Raw genomic sequence first — 17,236 nt, 5'->3', positions numbered from 1 at the left:
GAGGACAGCGGGGCTACTCACAAAGTGGGTCTCAGGTGTGTCGACATCCCTAAATGATTGCATGCTTCCTGGGCAGTTGGAATCCGGAGTGGTATCTTCATCTCTGTGTAAGTTGCAAGGGGTCTGGTACCCCGAGTATTGGTGCGGCATGGCTCCAGTAGGTCATGGTATCTCCAAACGTGGTGGGGAGTCAGATATGTATATTTTTTTTCTTGGATGCTGTGTTGGAGTCGCCAGTAAGCAGCAAGTTGGTGAACAGTACTCTGCGGATTTGGTACCTGCGGTCTGCATGGGAGTAGGTCCTCTACCCCAAAGGAGTTTTCTGGTAATTAACAAAGAGCTGGGGTTACTCTGCAAGTTGGGTGCCTGCGATCTGCACAGGAGTAGGTCCTCTACCCAAAGGGAGTTTTCTGGTAATTAGCAAAGGCCTGGGGGTGCACACCATGAATATTGAGTCCTGGAAGCAGCAGGCAGGGTTTTGTGTCAGAATTCTGCAGCAGGTCTTCTATTTTCAGGTCAGCAGCTCTTCTTTGTCGGTGTTATTTTGTGCCCATGGAATCTATAGTTCAGGGTCTAGGGATGCCACCTAAATACTACATTTATGGGTGATAAAGGGGGTTAAAAGTAGTAGCCAGGCTACCTACCTTTAGGGTGTCTTCACCCTCTAAGTGACCACTTCCTGTGGGAAAGGGCACTACCCTAGCCCTAATTGGCAAACACCCTCTCAAACCAAGATGGAGGGAAATGAAAAGTGGGCTACACATCCCCTTTCCCACCTTAGGGGTGGTGCTGGCTGAATGGAGACCCAACTCCTATTTTAACAAATTTTCCTGCCTGTGTTCCTGCAAAATGTGGTGCGGGAAAGTGGGGTTGGTAAACTTTACTATCTTGAGATGCCTGGTTCTCATTTCAAAGGCTGCATCGCCTTTGAAGCTTCCTTCCTTGGAAGGCCATTGTGCACCTGGGGGTGTGTGAAGCCCCTCCATCCAGATCAGGCTTTGTTCCTGGCCTCTGAGAGCGCTGGATCACACCTCATTGGTCAAAAACTTGTCTAGTGGTGGCAGGCTGGTGAAGAGTAGTCAGAGACCACACCAGAGCTTGGTAGGTTTTCAGGGGACCCTGTATTCAACACTGGCATCAGTGAGGATTTATTAAAATGAGATGATTGGTACCAAACATCCTAGAGTACAGTGAAGCCATCATGGAGCTATGAAACTCCTGATGACAAGTATCCAGCCCATGTACTCTCTATGGCTTTCCTGTGCACTTACAATATCAAAGAATGGACTTAGATATTATAGGGTCATATCTGCTCTTGGAGATATGTGCATACATGGGATATAGTTCACCCTGACTTAAGGCTATAAGGCCTGCAGTAGGGGTGACTTACCTATACCTCATGCAGTGTATGGGGGCATGGCATGGAGGGATGTGTGCCATGAGGACTCTTCAGTTTTCTATGCACCAATACATGCAATCTGCAATGGCAGTTTTCATAGTCTTGGTGAGGGGTTTCTGAGGGATATCCCCTACTTGGAACTTACAGGGGTTGATGAAGTTGTGCCACCTGTGGTACAGTTTTAGGAAAGAGATCTGACACTGGGAACCTGGTTAGCAGGGATCTAGTGCACTTTCATTTTGAAATCACATCAAACACCAGGCAAAAAGTGGAGTCTCAACCTGTCAAAAGAAGCAGTTTTCTACATGACCCACCCTCCCAAACAAAAGACGATGATACTAACCTTTCCCTCAAGAGTCTTCATCAGCTAAGTAGAAGCACATGAAAAGGCCATCTGCACTAGCATGGTCATTCCCAGGCCTGTGTTCGGCTCAAAAGTTCATTCTGTGCTAGATATGGACCACCTGATCAGTTTGAGGTTTTACCATTTAATTCGCAGAAGCCATCTGAGAGGCCTGGGTCAGTTTGAACTAGGAAGTAAGAACCAAATAAGTATGGTCTCAGCTTCTTCAGGGACTAAATCACGGCAAAGACATTCCTCTCAATGGCACTCCAATGCTGCTTTCTGGGGATAAGTCTCCTGCTAATCAAAGCAACAGGTTAGCCATGGCCATAATCATTGGTCTTGAATAGGTCCACTCCTAAGCCATGTTCAGAGCATCTACCTGCACTACTAACTGCTTGGTGTATTCTGGCGCTTTTATAATAGGTGTTGAGCACATTGCTTTCTACAGGGTGTCAAAAGTCTTTTGACATCCCTCTATCCAGTTAACGATTTTGGGCATCGTTTTTGAGGTCAGTTCTGTGAGGTGGCCATGGTGGACCCATATACCTTCCCAAACCTCTTATCGTACCCAGTCAAGCCAAGGAATGCCCTGACTTGAGTCTGGGTGGTTGGAGCTAACCAGTCCAGAAGGTTGTGGATCTTGAGTTGTAGCGATTGAACTTGGCCTCCACCTACAAGGTTGCCCAACTATACCACTGTGCATTGCCCTATCTGGCATTTGCTTGCCTTAATAGTGAGGCTTGTCCTCTGCAGAGCCTTCAGGAACTCCCCAAGATGGATCAGGTGATCCTGCCAGGTGGAGCTAAGTAGAGACAGTAGTGTGATCGAGATATACTGCACTAAAGGAGTCTAGCCCAGCAAGAACTTTGTTCACCAGCCTTTGGAAGGTGGCAGGGGCATTCTTTAGTCCAATGGCATCACAGTAAACCATCTGGGGTTGAGAATGCTGATTTTTCTTTGGCTCCAGGGATCATACCTATCAGCCAGTACCCTATGTGTAATCAAAAATACCGAGATATTTGACTGCCTCTAACCTGTCAATCAATTCATCAGCCCTAGGAATTGGATTTTCATCAGTTTTTGTCACAGCATTGAGGCCCCTACAGTCCACACAAAACCATTTCTTTCTTTCCACCCGGGCAGTGAGGTTTGGGGACTAAAACAACTGGACTGGCCCAGGGACTCTGATGCTTTAATGATAACCAAGTCATGCATCTTACTTACTTCGGCCTTGATGTTCTCTTTGAGATGATCACACTGCCTGTAGATTTTCTTTTGGACAGGAAGGCTGTGATCAGTGTCCAAATCATGTGTGCACCAGTTAGTCTGACCAGGGGTCATGGAGACTGATTTAGGACTTGCCTGCAACCAGTCTGCTGTTGGGCAGTGAGGGTGTCGACAAGACCACTCCTTCAACTGACCCATATTTAGGGTTGTTTGAGCAGAGGTCAGGGAGAGGTTCACACTCTGCTTCTTGATCCTCATCTGTGACCATGAGCACGGTCATTTCAGCCCTGTCATGATACAGTTTAAGGCAGTTTACATGTATGACCCTCTTGAGGTTCCTGCATGTGTCAAGGCCCACTAAGTAGGTGACCTTTCCTTTTCTCTCAAGATTGGGATAGGACCCAGTCCATTTGTCTTGGTGGGTCCTAGGAGCCACAGCCTCCAGTTATACCTTCTGCCCTGGTTGGAACTCTACTGTGGGAGCCTTCTGGTCATACCAGACCTTCTGGAGCTTCTGGCTAGTGTCAAGGTTTTTGCTTGCTTTTTTCATGTATTCAGCCATCCTGGAATGAAGGCCCGGTATATAATCCACAATATCATTCTTCGGTTGGAGAGGCCTCTCCCATCCTTCCTTCACAAGACACAATGGCCCCCTTACAGGATGACCAAACGAAAGTTCAAAGGGGGAAAACCCTACTCCTTTGTGTGGCACCTCTCTGTAAGCAAAAAGCGGGCATGGTAGGTACCAAGCCATCCCATCTCCTTCTGAGCTTTTAAGGGAGTCCACTAATCACACCATTTAGGGATCTTATTAGACCTTTAAACAAGCCCTTTTGTCTGTGGATGGTATGGGATAGTGAACTTATAAGTCACTCCACTCTCAGTCCACATGTCTTTTAAGTATGCAGACATGACTGTGTACCTCTATCTCATACTACACTTTTTGGAAACCCTACCCTGGTAAAAATACCAAGGATGTTTTTTTCGCTGCAGGAGCATTGATAGTCATCACGGGAATTGCTTCAGAATACCTAGTGGCATGATCTACTACCACCAGAACAAATCGGTTCCCTGATGCTGTCTGAGGTGGTACCCCTACCACTCGAAGTCGCATTAAGGGGGCCTTTAGGTGGCTACTTGCCTTGCAACTGGTTTGACAAGTGACACAGGAGTTAAAACCTTCCTTCACCTTCTGGGACATTCCTATCCAGCAGAAGTGGTTGACTAACCTACTCCAAGTTTTGATTTGGCCAAGATGCCTAACAAGGGGAATGCCATGGGCAAGTGTTAGGAGAACTCTCCAAATTACTGAGGAACTACTACTCTCCTGGTAGCACCAGGTTTGGGGTCTCTGGCCTCAGTGTAAGGGAATCCCTCCTCCTAGTAGTAAGTCCTGTGGAAACCACTGACACTTCACTTTTCCTGATCAGCAACTTGCTGCCTCAGACTTTCAAGAGTGGGACTGGATCTCTGCCCCTGGCACAGATCTTCCCTCGAGGGTCCCTCTGGGCCCAAAAGCTCTGCAGTGTAAGGCCCAAGCTACTGTGGCTCAGTTCCCTCTTTGGCTGACACGTTTTCTCCCTGAGGAGAGGGTGACTTTATCTGGTGTCTGAATAGAATTTCCCAGAGTTCTTGCCCTTTCTCTTGGAATGTTGGTTCATATTTTCAGGCTTCAACACTTCTTTTTCAACCTGAGTTCTACACTGTGCTCTTATTTTTACACATATCTATTAAGGCATACCCAGCATAGCTGCATGGGTTACCTTTTTGACTCCACCCAATGCTAAAGACTCCAAATCCTTGCCTGACACTGTACAGGCATAGCAGAAGATACCACTACCCTTTTGTGGCCAGTAACCCCTCCTGATTCTAAGGAAACCAAAGCCATTGAATGTACTTTAGCCTGATTGTCAGCATTGAGGAACGTGTATGTCTCTCTAAGAAAGTACTGATCTGAGGACACCAGTTGTGTAGTCACCATGATGACACTGGCACCAGTATCTCACAGAGCTTCAACTTTTATGTGGCTGTTGTCTGTTTTTTTCTAGATTACTGGGCCAGACAGCCAGGGTTGCTCACTCCACCCTCTGTGAATCGAGTTGCCTCAGGAGGCTCTCTGGCAAAGCCAGGGCCCACCTATAATCCCATCTGGAGACTTATCAATGCATTTACTGCATGTGTACAGAGGCATTATTTTTATTTTTATTTTTACAACTACGGTCTCCAGTTCGGTGTCCAATAGCCTTACAATCATGACACCAAGAATTTTTGTGATCCCAGATTTAACCCTAGTACCCACTCTTGAGATGTGAAGAGTTTCTGGGTGCTCACTACGACGCACATGTTTGGGGGCATTAAGAAGACTCTTTGTTTTGATCTTTTTTGCCACCATCTATCCCTTATGGGGATGTAGGCCTCTTTCTTTTGGTCATCGCCACCAGTGGCAGTTTTGGTTACCCTTGTTTTGACCCAGTGGTCTGCCTTCGTCCCCAATTCTTCAGGCGAAAGTAGACATAGGTCTACCAAGTGCTTATGTAACTTCTCATTGTAACAATTACTCAACAGATGCTCTTTCATGATTACATTGTAAAGCCCAACATAGTCATGCACATTGCTACCTGTTAACCAACCACCTAGTGTTTTCACTGAAAAGTCTACAAACTCAACCAAGAACTTACTCTGAGTTTTTCATGTTTCCCTGAATTTAATTCTACACCCTTCAGTGATGAGTCTACAATCCTCATTTAGGGTACCCTTCATGAGCTCATAACAGCATCTTCCTCAGTCAATGTCACCAGTCTATCCTGGCATTTTCCTAAGAAAGGTTCCCACAAGAGAGAGTGCTGGTGCTTTTTGGCTGCCTTTCTACTGATACAAGCTCTATCGAAAGCAGTAAATCACTTGGCGATGTCATCACCCTCTACATATTTAGGGACAACTCCTTTGGGGAGTTTAGGGTCAAAAGATTCCTCTCTCTCCCTACTTATGATATTGCTACAACTAGAGATAGGTCTGAGGCTGTAGTGCCAGAAGCACTCCCTTGAATTGGACCACGTGATGACCTTTGACTACCATTGTTTTAATTGATTTTATGTGTTTTATTTCCACTTTGCACTTTGCATTTCATGTCTCCTTAAAGCTGTTGAGTGGGAGTGGTTGTTTTTACAGCCATGCCAGTAACAGAACATTTGATATGAATGTTTCAAAGCATAAGAGAGAGAAAGGTTTGGAATGTACTTCTCTGTCTCAGAGTGTAGTGTTAGAGGTAGTGGTGCTCAAATGTGCATTATGTTGTACATTGGGAAGTTTTATGAAATGTTTACTATTGGCTTTGACATGACCTTATGCCATTCTGAATTCTGACTCTGTAAAGCTTGAGCTTTGCACACACAAGCAGGCCCCCAGATCACTCAAGTTGTGTAGGCTATCCACGTTCAAGATTGTTTTCTGTACTTTTAGAGATGTTTTCTGTACTTTTGGAGATGTTTTCTTCTTTCGTAAAGTTCTCTCAGATAAGGGGTTTGAACATGTGGGAGCGCAGAAGAATACCTCAGAACTTCTTTGCCTTTGGAATGCTTGTGGGATTTTGGCCAACTCCAGTAAGTTTCCATGGCGCAGAGGAGGTCATCTCGGAAACTTCTAGTGCATTGAGATGATAAAAGTGGGGTTTGTTGATTTGGAGAGAGGGATTTCGGGACCTGAATGAAGGACGGACGTGTCTAATTCAGTGTAGCAGTTCCTGCTTGCTGAGTCTCTTCACCCCGGCTGTGAATCCCCCAGTCTTGAGTGGCCTAAGATGAAGTTATTGCAGCCCATGATGTACTTTCTCTGATTATTGACATTGTTTTGTGTGAGAGTGTCTGTGTGCACATTCAAATCTCCTGTGTATATAATCATCTGATGTATTTAGTGTATACATCTTTATATCTTTTCATGCTTCTCTTTGATTCCTTGTGTCTGATTACTTGCATTTAACAGTGCATATTTCTTGCAGTGGACGTCGAGTATTATTATCATTATTATCTGCTTGTATTTTACTCCATGCATTTAACAGTTGCATTTGCTTACTTGTAAGTGTGATATTGCTTGCACACACATATATTGTATTGCTTGCACACACACACACACACATATATATATATTTCTATAAACATTTAAATGTTGTTTTATTTGACAATTGGTAAAGCCTTTCTGTAGAGAGTGTTGCACAAATAAAACCACACGCTTTATTCTGAAAACTGTCTTTTGATGTGCCTCATTTTATTAGTGAAACCCCTTTCCAGGTATTTTCTTGCTTTGCAGTGTATGTGTGCCTCCATGTGGCAGAGCTGTATTTTCTATTATTTGGGAGTGCAAACAATACACAGGCCCACCCATTTTCTCTGTTTTTCTATGTCCAGGTGTTGAGCTTCTAAGTTCACCTTTTTTGCTGAAGTTTCTAGGGCGAGCTACTCCTCTGAGAAAGCTTCCTTTTCTGAGGGATTGGTCTCCACCACCTCCTCAACAACTTCTTCTCCTGTGGGATTATCCTCCCGGACATCTTCCTCACCCACTGGGTGATCTCTCTCATGTTCTGCCAGAGTCCTCTTAAGCTTCTCTTTGGTAGCATGAGAGACAGTTTTAACACCATAACCGATACATAAGGCCCACAGCTGGGAGTATGACAAATTATGGTATGGTGTCCGGTCCAGCTTCTGAGCTTGCTACTGTGAGTTGTCCATTATTGCACTAAAGTTGGGCCCTTTTGGTAAAGTTTAAAAAAAAACTTAAAATTTTTCTTTTGTCCTAACTAGAGTAAGATTTTAAATTCTAACAACTAGGTTCAGGAACTTAACTAAGGCACTAACAGTTCATTTAAACATTTTGAAAAATAGACAAATCGAAAAAGACAACTGGCTAAAGGGAATTTTGGGATTTATTGGTGTGGTCACTTATTGACAGAGTGGTATTCAGAAATGCAAAGTAGTATACCCCACTGCTAATTCATCAATGTAGGAAGCTGGCTCTCTATATAGCGCACTAAAATGAAGTACACTATGCAGAGAGTCCAGTGATACCCAGATTGGTATAGTGAAGCAAAAGGCAATAGTAAATACCAATAACGCTCTATTTGTGATAGTGTGGGCGAGCAGTTAGGCTTATCAGAGGTAGTGCTAAGCATCTGTTGTACTCACGAGGCAATAAATGATGCACATACTCAAGAATAAATCCTAGAACAATTTACAAAAAGAACTCAGATTTTTATATAATTTATCAGACCAAGATATTAATTTTTGAAGTTCGCAAAATAAATCCCTTTTGTGCGCAAATCCACTCCATTGAAGTTAATGGGAGAAAATAGAAAAGTGCATATAAAATCATACAGTTGAATTTCGAGGTTCACCTTCAGGATTTAGATAAGTATCAAGGCCACGTCCAATATTCCACCAGCGGATTCTTGGGAGCGTCCCGGATCTGGCCAGGAACAGGGAGCTGAAGTCTTTGGTAGCGGGTGTGCTACGAAGGAGAGGGCCGCTTGAAAACACACTGATCAAGATGACATAAAGATAAGTCTGAGGGGTACCACTTGAGGTAGGAGGTCGCAAGGGCCTACGCACCATGAGAGCACAGCTGGGTGCAGTACGGATAGGTCAGCTGGGCGGCATGTGGCGAGATGTCCTTGCGATCAGGGTCAGTCAGGTTGTGGAGACAATTCTGTGACAGCTGGGCCACTCACAAAGTGAGTCTCAGGGGTCTCAATGTCCCTCGAAGGGTGCTTGGTTCCTGGGAAGTTGGAGTCCAGAGTGTACTCTTCATCTTGGAGTAGGTTGCAAGGGTTCCGATACTCTGGGTTTTGGTGTGGTACAGCTCCAATAGGTCCTGGTGTCTCCAAGTTTAGTGGGGAGATAGATCTGACCCTCTGGAGTATATGTACTGCTTTTTACTTGGATGCTGCATCAGAGTCGCCGGAGAGCAGCAAGTTGGTAAACCAGACTCTGCGGGTTTGGTGCCTGCGGTCTGCAGGGAATTAGTTCCTCTCACTCAAGGGAGTTCTCTGGTGTTTAGCGAAGGGCTGGGGGTGCTCTGGGGTTTTTGGAGTCCTCACAGCAGCAGGACGAGTTAGCCCTACCACAATTGTCGAGTCCTGGAAGTAGCAGGCAGGGTTTCATGCCAAAATTCTGCAGCAGGTCTTCTGTACTCGGGTCAGCAGCTCTTCTTTGTCCATATCTTCTTTGTGTTCATCGAATCTACAGTTCAGGGGCCAGGGATGCCACCAAAATACTAAATTTAGGGACGCTAAAGGGTTTGACAGGTAGCAGCCAATTGGCTACCTAGCTTTAGGGTGTCTACACCCTCTAAGTGACCACTCCTGTGGAAAGGGGCACTACCCTAGCCAAACCTCTCAAACAAAGATAAAGGGAAATTAAAAGTTGGCTCCACATCACCTGTCCCACCGCGAAGTTAACAAAAAACTCTGCCACGCTTCGCGGAGTTCAGCAAGCAGCTGAGTGCATTAGGTCTCGCTGTTCGCGCTGATTTGTAGCGCCGAGTTTGTCCCTCACTGCAAAATCAGCGTAAACTGCACAGTGCAAGAGGGCACTGCTTCTTTCTACAGCTCGAGTAGATGTTTTACTCTAGTGGCAGCTTCCTCAATGCAAATGGAAGGTTTCTCAGCGTGAGCGGTCACGAACGCCCGCATTGAGAAATCTTGCGGGGAGATGGTCGCAGAGCAGAGTTTTTCAGAACTTCGCGTAGCGCGGAGTGTGGAAAACTCCGCAAATGGAGCGGAGTTCACCTCCCAGGCCTAATCTTCACTCCACTGGCTCCCTCTTAAGCAATGAGTGATTTTCAAACCCCATGCTTGGTACATAAAACCTCAAATGCTATGTTGCACGCTCCCCTCAGATTGCGAGTAACCAGGTACCACCAATCTTGAGGTGAGGATAGCAGTGCTAGATAGTTGGGCCTTCTCAGTAATGGCAGCCACCCACTGGTGTCAGACCAAGTTTCTGAACTTTCCTAAAGCACAAAATGCCTTGCTTTATCTTTATAAGGAGAGCACATTTTTTCACCTCCTAGGACCATGATGGCTTCCGGTAATACAGCGCTTCACAAATACCTAAACACAAATACATATTCAAGCCTCTTTATTTATTTATTTATTTTTTTGAAGACGTTTATTATTGGTCAAAAAGTGCAGTACATATAGCAAAGCCTACAACCCTGCGGGCCGGCTGCAAAAAGAAATCTGTGCATTGTCGAGGCAGATGTTTACAGGGGAGGGCATTATGCATAGGTCTATTTATAGTCCGGCGTGTCGTGCCACGGGTAAATTATACATAACATGCGCTTTTAGCACTCGGCCATCACTGTAAATGACGTCTCATTTTACATTTTATTTATAATTGAACCAATAACTTTTCAACAAAAATAAACAGTACCGTGCACATCGGTACGTCCCAGTGTACCTACGGTGTCAGTGCAGCTCCATGCACCTACGGTGCTTGCGGCATCATTGTCTCTTCAACTTGCTTATGCATGTGCTAGGAGCGCATCAGTGTAGTGAGAGAGCTGCGGCCGTCCCGTGTGGTTAGTTGTAAAGCGGGTGGTGAACAGGGTCAGTGAGCGGCGGCGTCCCACCAGCTGTCCGCTTGTTGCACGACATGTGTGGCAATCGTATGTGTCACCCCTACGACATTTTCGGTGGGTGCCACCCGCTCCCGTGTTCTTTGCCATGTGTTTAGCCAGGGGTGTCTGTCTGTCGCTATGTGGTAGTGGGTATTCCCGTAGCTAGGAAGAACAGGGATGCGAAACCTTCAACATGGGAATGTGCAGAGGGGGTCAGAAGTAGGGGGGGGGGAAGTGTACCCGTGTGGGCTGTGTCAGGGCTGTGGTGTTGAGAGCAGCGTGTAGGCCATTACGTGGTGGAGAGCCCTCATTAGCGTGGCCGACTGTGTTCGCGGCGTACGTGCCGGGGGGTCGGTGTCGCCCTCGGGGAGGGGAGGGGGGGGGGTGAGCGCGGTGTGCAGCCCTGTCTATGATGTTGTCGCTCGTGGGGGGCCTGTCCGTCTCGGCTGTTGCTGCGCGATTCCCCTGGCCACACCCTCTGTCTGCAGGGACCCCAGGATTTCATCCCAGATGTGTGCAATCGGGAACTGTCTCAGACCCGCTATCTCCTCTCCGCGCAGTGCCGTGCCCTCTGCTTTGGCCCAGTTAACGAAGGATGCATACCAGTGCGCGGGAGCTGGCGGTACTCTGCTTTTCCAATGCTTGGTGAGCAGGCGCTTGGCTGTGATAAGGCCTAGGTCCCAGAACCGGGCTTGTGTCTTGTTCTGTTTAGTCCTCTTATACAGCCCAAGAACGCATGCCTCCCACGTGCTGGGTAGTCCCGGGCCTGTGCTGTGTGTCAGGAGTGATGTCACCTCCCCCCAGTAATTGGACAGTGTCGGGCAGCCCCAAAGCATATGCAGGATGTCAGCATCTAGCAGATCGCATCTGGGACATGCTGCAGTGTCTATTGCGAAGTATTTATTAATTCTGTCTGGTGATAGATATGCCTGGTGTAATATGTACAGCTGGATGGTACGGAAGCGGGAGTTACGCGGGACATTCACAGGGCTGGCCAAGACCAGTTTCCATTCTTTATCCGTCCAATCTCTCCCTCGGTGGATTGCCCACTTGTCCCTAATCTGCTGTGTGGACCTCTGGGTGTGTATGAGGAGCGCCTGTGCCAGCCAGTGCGTGATATGTGAACCTCTGCCCATGACGTGCAGGTATTGGATCAAGTGGTGGAGCGGTGGCTCCTCCTGGATGTCTCCCCAGGATACCATGTACGTCCTCACCACTGACGCGTGGAGCAAGAATTGTCCTGCCGGCAGGCCTGTACCCTCGGATAGTTCCGCAAATGGGAGCAAGGCCCCGTCCGCGCATAGGTCGCCCATCGTCTCCACCCCGGCAGCAATCCAGGGTTCCAAGCTGCACGACGATACCATCCCATTCCTCCGGGGGGTGCCCAGCAGGGGAAGGGCGGGAGCGTAAGGTCTGACATTCTTTGTCAGCTTCAAGCAGCGGAGGAAGCATTTGCGGGCTACGGCCATGTGCAGGGGCAGAGGGCGAGGTCCCTTGGTCAGTGGATGAAACAGCGCGCACACCTGCTGGTGCGTCCATTGGTAGTCTGCGTTGGCAGTGTCGTCTAGGTGTGAGTCGCTGAGCCAGTACGTAACCCATTGCAGCTGCGCTGCCAGGTAGTACAGCTCCATATTGGGGACCGCCATCCCTCCCTCCGCCGTCGGGGAATACAATTTCGCCAGGGCCACTCGTGGGCGCCCCGTGTTCCAAATTAAGCCGCGAAGCATCGACTCTAGATCGCGGAAGATCCTCGTGGGGACATACATCGGGATGTTTGCAAAGTGGTAGAGTAGTCTCGGTAGCGCAATCATTTTAGACAGAGCGATCCGGCTGGGCACATTCAAGGGCAGCGTCTTCCAGAAGTTCATCTGGGCCCTCAGTGAGGACACGGCACGTACCAGGTTGCCCTCTAGTATATCCTGCGGGTCTCTGTAAATATGCAGCCCGAGGTACTTGAATGTGGTTGGGTACCAGGTAAGTCGGGCGCCACCGAGGTGCACCTCGCATTCCTCCAGGTCCGGGCTGAAGGCGTATACTCCGGATTTGGTCCAGTTGACCCTGAGGCCCGATACCTCCTCAAAGGTCCGGAATATGTCCGATAGCATCGCAGGCACCGCGGTGAGGTCTCGCACATAGAGTAACAGGTCGTCTGCATATAGCGAGACCGTGTGCACCCCGTCTGCCAGCGGGATCCCCCAATCCCCTCCTTTGTCCCGTAGTAGGGCAGCCAGGGGTTCGATGGCCAGGGAGAAGAGAAGGGGCGACAGAGGGCAGCCTTGTCTGGTGCCCCTGCGTACCCGCACCGCCTCTGACAGCAACCTGCCCGTCCGCACGCGGACGCTAGGCCTCTGGTAAAGCAGCCCGACCATATCCATGAAGGCATCTCCTACGCCGAGTTTTCCCAGCACCGCTCCCAGGTACGGCCACTCCACTGAGTCGAAGGCCTTCTCCAGGTCCAAGACGAGGCATCCCGACCTCGGCCAGTGTGTTGTGGCCGCCTCCTGGACTCTGAAGAGGCGACGCAGGTTACAGGAGGTGCTCCTAGCCGGCATGAACCCGTTCTGGTCTGCGTGAACCAGGGTCGGGACCTCCAGGGTCAGGCGGCGGGCCAGCAGGGAGGTGAATATTTTGTAATCCGTGTTTAACATGGCTAAAGGCCTGTATGACCCCATATTCGTGCCGTCCCTGCCTGGCTTCAGCAGCGACACCAGGTTCGCCTTGTTTAGTGAATTTGGGAGCGCCGAGTCCTCGATCGCATGGGTATAGAGCTTGAGCATCTCCGGGATCAATACGTCCGAGCAAGCCTTAAAGAACTCAGCAGGCAGGCCATCGGGGCCAGGAGACTTGCCGTTAGACAATGCGAAGATAGCCTCTCGCATTTCCTCTTGGGTGAATGGTCCCCCAAGATCCTCCTGCTGCGCATCCGTCAGGGAGGGCAGTTGGACACCTGCGAGGAAATCCGCAACTGTGACTGCGGAAACCCTCATCTGTGACCTGTATAGGGTCTGATAGTGTCCCACAAACGCCTGGTGTATCTTGCTCTGCGTGTATACTATCTCCCCTCCAGTTGTCCTAATAGCGGACACCGGTTCCGTGCGGGATTCCTGTTTGACCAGCCACGCCAGCAGTCTCCCCGGCTTGTCGCCGTGTTGGTGCACCCGCGCGGAGTGGGCCGCAAAATTAACGTGCCTCAGCCTTTCTAGTAGTGTCGTATGTTCCTCGCGGGCCTCCCGCAGCCTGTCGTCCATGCCGGCCACTGCTTCCCGCTCCCGAAGGAGCAAGTCCGCCTCCACCCTGCTCAGATCTGCCTCTAATTTCTTCTGTATGCTCCCTTGTGTGCCCAGGCAGTGACCTCGTATCACCACTTTAAAGGCGTCCCATTCCACACTTGGAGAGGACGCCGTGCCTGAGTTGTCGGCGAAGTACTGTGCCACTCGGGCCTGTAGGGCGTCTCTGAAGGGGGCGTCCAGTAGCAGAGCGGGCTGCAACCGCCACGTGGGTATGGGCGGGTGTGGGCGTTCCCAAGCTATCGCCAACGTGTGTGGGTTATGGTCTGAGTGTGTCCGGCCGAGGTAATGCGTCTCAGTGATGTGTGGGAGCGTTTCTGTTGTCACCATGAATCTGTCCAGGCGGACATGTAGCGCGTGTGCCCCCGAGTAATATGAGTATACCCTGGTGTCTGGGTGGTGTGCGCGCCACGCATCTCTGAGGTCCCACTGCATTGCCCACCCTGTGAAAGCCTTCGTTGCCCCCAATGACGTGGCGTCTGGTCTGGGCGGGGTCGAGCGGTCCAGTACAGGGTCTAGCACTGCGTTGTAGTCACCTCCCAGTACCCAGGGGACTCCATGCCAGGGCGCTAATTTCTCTGAGAGGTGTGTCAGGAAGCTTCCCTGGTCTGTGTTTGGAGAGTACACGGACGCCAGGACCACTGGCTGCCCGTCCAACCGACCCCTCACTAGTACATATCTCCCCCCCTGGTCTGTTATCACTTCTGTCATTGTGAAAGGGGTACCCGGCCTAACCCATAGTAGTGTCCCACGAGCAAACGAGGAGTATTCTGTGGCGTACAGTTGACCCCTCCATCTGCGTCTTAGTGCAACCACCTCCGCCCCGCATAGATGTGTCTCTTGTAAGAGTGCGATCTGCACCTGCTGCCGCTTCAGGTAGGAGTATATTTGGTATCTGCGCTCGGGTGTGTGCATGCCCCTGATATTCCAAGTGCATATTTTAATCGAAGTCATGTTAGTGGTGCGTACCTCTCCCCATCTTTCGCACTGACAGCAGCTCCGCTAGGGGCTCTCCCATTGTCAATCTCAACATGCCCATCTCCGCCCCCCGTAGTACACTTAGCATCGTCCTGGTAGACATTGGGTAGGGGAAAAACATTAGATAACAGTAACCAACTGTGGGTGTGACCCACTAAAATACCAAAGGGGCAGTGGCGAAACGGGCCACCGTCCATAATCTCAAGTGAGAGGGACAACAGTTCCAGTCTAAGGGGCAGTGCGCATAAGCACGGTTGAGGCCAAGAGGAAGTTAAGGTTGTTAAAGGGATTCTAGTCCCATCCCCGAGCCTCTAGTTGCAAGTCTTTTACCGGGCTCTATCCGTACCTGCAGACGGCCAAGGACTGGTACAGGTCCGGGGGCAACCCCGCCAACCCCAACCCCACCAATCGCCAGCTCCACTCATGCAGTACTCACTGTTCCTGTGGTCCACTGTCCGTTCGGTAGGCATGGGGGAGAGGGGCACTCCCCTTGTCATACCTGGCGTCTGTTGTGTCGCAGCGTCTCAATGTCCTTCCGCCTCTCCCCCCTCGCCTGTGCGGCCATGGTGCATACTTCTCCAGTGGAGTCAGTGGACCAGATCAGAGGTTTGTGGCGTGACCACCGGCAAGTCTACAGAGATCTGCGAGTTTGGAATCCCGTAGATGGCTTCATCATCGTCGCTGGGCGCTGTCTGTTATCCGTCCTCAAGGTGCGAGTCCTGGGAGAGCGGGTTGCTGAGCTGGGAAGCTTTCCGCAGTGCGTCACGCTGTTCCTGGAGCATCTGATCCAGCGGGGGAGAGTGTCGCGATCCTTCATCCGCTCGCTGGGACTGTTGGGCTCCACATCTCCGGCGGTTACGTGGGCCTCGCCTCCTGGGCCTCGCCTCGCCCCCACGAGTGTGCTTGGGCGCCGAGTTCGTGCCTCCGTCCAGCCACTCGCTGACCTCCCCGGGTGTCCCGAAGAAGTAGGTGTTGTCTCCCGCTACCACTCTCAGCTTCGCAGGGAAGAGTAGGGAGTATTTGAGGCCTGCAGTGCGTAGCCTTCTCTTAACTTCCAGGAAGTCGTGTCTCTGGCGTTGCACCTGGATGGTGTAGTCGGGGAAAAACATGATAGACGCATTGTCAATGCGTATTTCACCCATGCGCCTCGTTTCCCGCAGAACCGCATCCCGGTCCCTGTAATTCAGTATCCTGAAGAGCAGTGGTCGTGGGTTGGCGCCAGTCGTGTAGGGCCTGGTCGGCACTCGGTGTGCGCGTTCCACGACGAAGTGAGGCGATAGCGTGCCCTCGGGCAACAGGGTCCGCAGCCATTCTTCCACATGCTGCGCTGGGTGGTTCCCCTCCCATTTTTCCGGGACGCCTACGAGTCTAATGTTATTTCGTCTCGCCCTCCCTTCCGCATCCTCAGCCCTGTCTTCCAGGAACTCTACTCTATTCAGGAGGTCCTGTACCTGCTTATCCGTTTGGGTGACTTTGGGTTCGATCTCTTTCACCTCGCCCTCCAGGGCCTTGGTTCGGTCGGACAGCTTCCTGTGGTCGTCCCGCAGGAGGGTCAAGTCCACAGCCACGCCGTCTATCTTGGACTCCAGGGACGTTCTGGTTTGCTGGAGCGATTGCTCCATTCGCTCTACGGCCGCCAGCACGCTGTCTAGTCTCGTGGCCAATTGTTCGGCAGCCATTTTGTCGAGTTGCTTGTTCGTTTTCCCTTTCGGCGGTGCCCCACCAGTCCCGGTGCGGGTCCGCACCCCTCCTGACATGTGCGGGGGTGTACGTCCAGCAGAGTCTTTTTCTCCGCCCCTCAGGTGGCACCACCGAGATCACCCTCTGCCGGTGCCAAGGGTCCGTTGGTCCGGGGTTCCCCCTTCAACCGTGGTTGGCGTCGTCATAGGGAGAGCTGTGGGGGTCTAGTGTGTCACCTCCTCTCCGCGGCCCAGCTGCGCCACGCAGCCCGTAGCGTAGCAATCGTCCCAAGGGTCCGGGCGTCTCGTGTGTGGCCGGCGGCGTCCGCACGTCCTTTTCCCCTCTTCACAGGTGTCTTTGCATGTGGGGGGGAGGGGGGGTCTGCTGGCGCCCCTCCAGGTGCCCTCACCGCCGGCAGTTGCGTAGCGTGGGCCCGACCGGGGGTGTCGGTAAGGCGTGTGCGGTTCCGCCGTCCCGGTCCCACCGTGCCTGGCCACAGGTCCGTGACTCTCCGGGCAGCGCCTGATGCCGTGCTGCGCCCTAGGGACCGCCTGACTCTCCCTCTTCTCGCCGGGTCAGTTCGTGCACCCCAGGCGCCACAGACTCGCCCGTGGCAATCGCTTCTGAGCTGTGGTGTAGGCGCCGGTTCTCAGTCGTTCACCGGGTGGGACAGGGGCGGTAGGGCCGGGTCCCCGCTGGACCCTCAGTGTG

Source organism: Lissotriton vulgaris, chromosome 2_1 (assembly GCF_964263255.1).
Source record: "Lissotriton vulgaris chromosome 2_1, aLisVul1.2, whole genome shotgun sequence".
NCBI lineage: Eukaryota > Metazoa > Chordata > Amphibia > Caudata > Salamandridae > Lissotriton > Lissotriton vulgaris.
The sequence above is the reverse complement of the archived record's forward strand: the minus strand, read 5'-3'. Positions refer to the sequence as shown.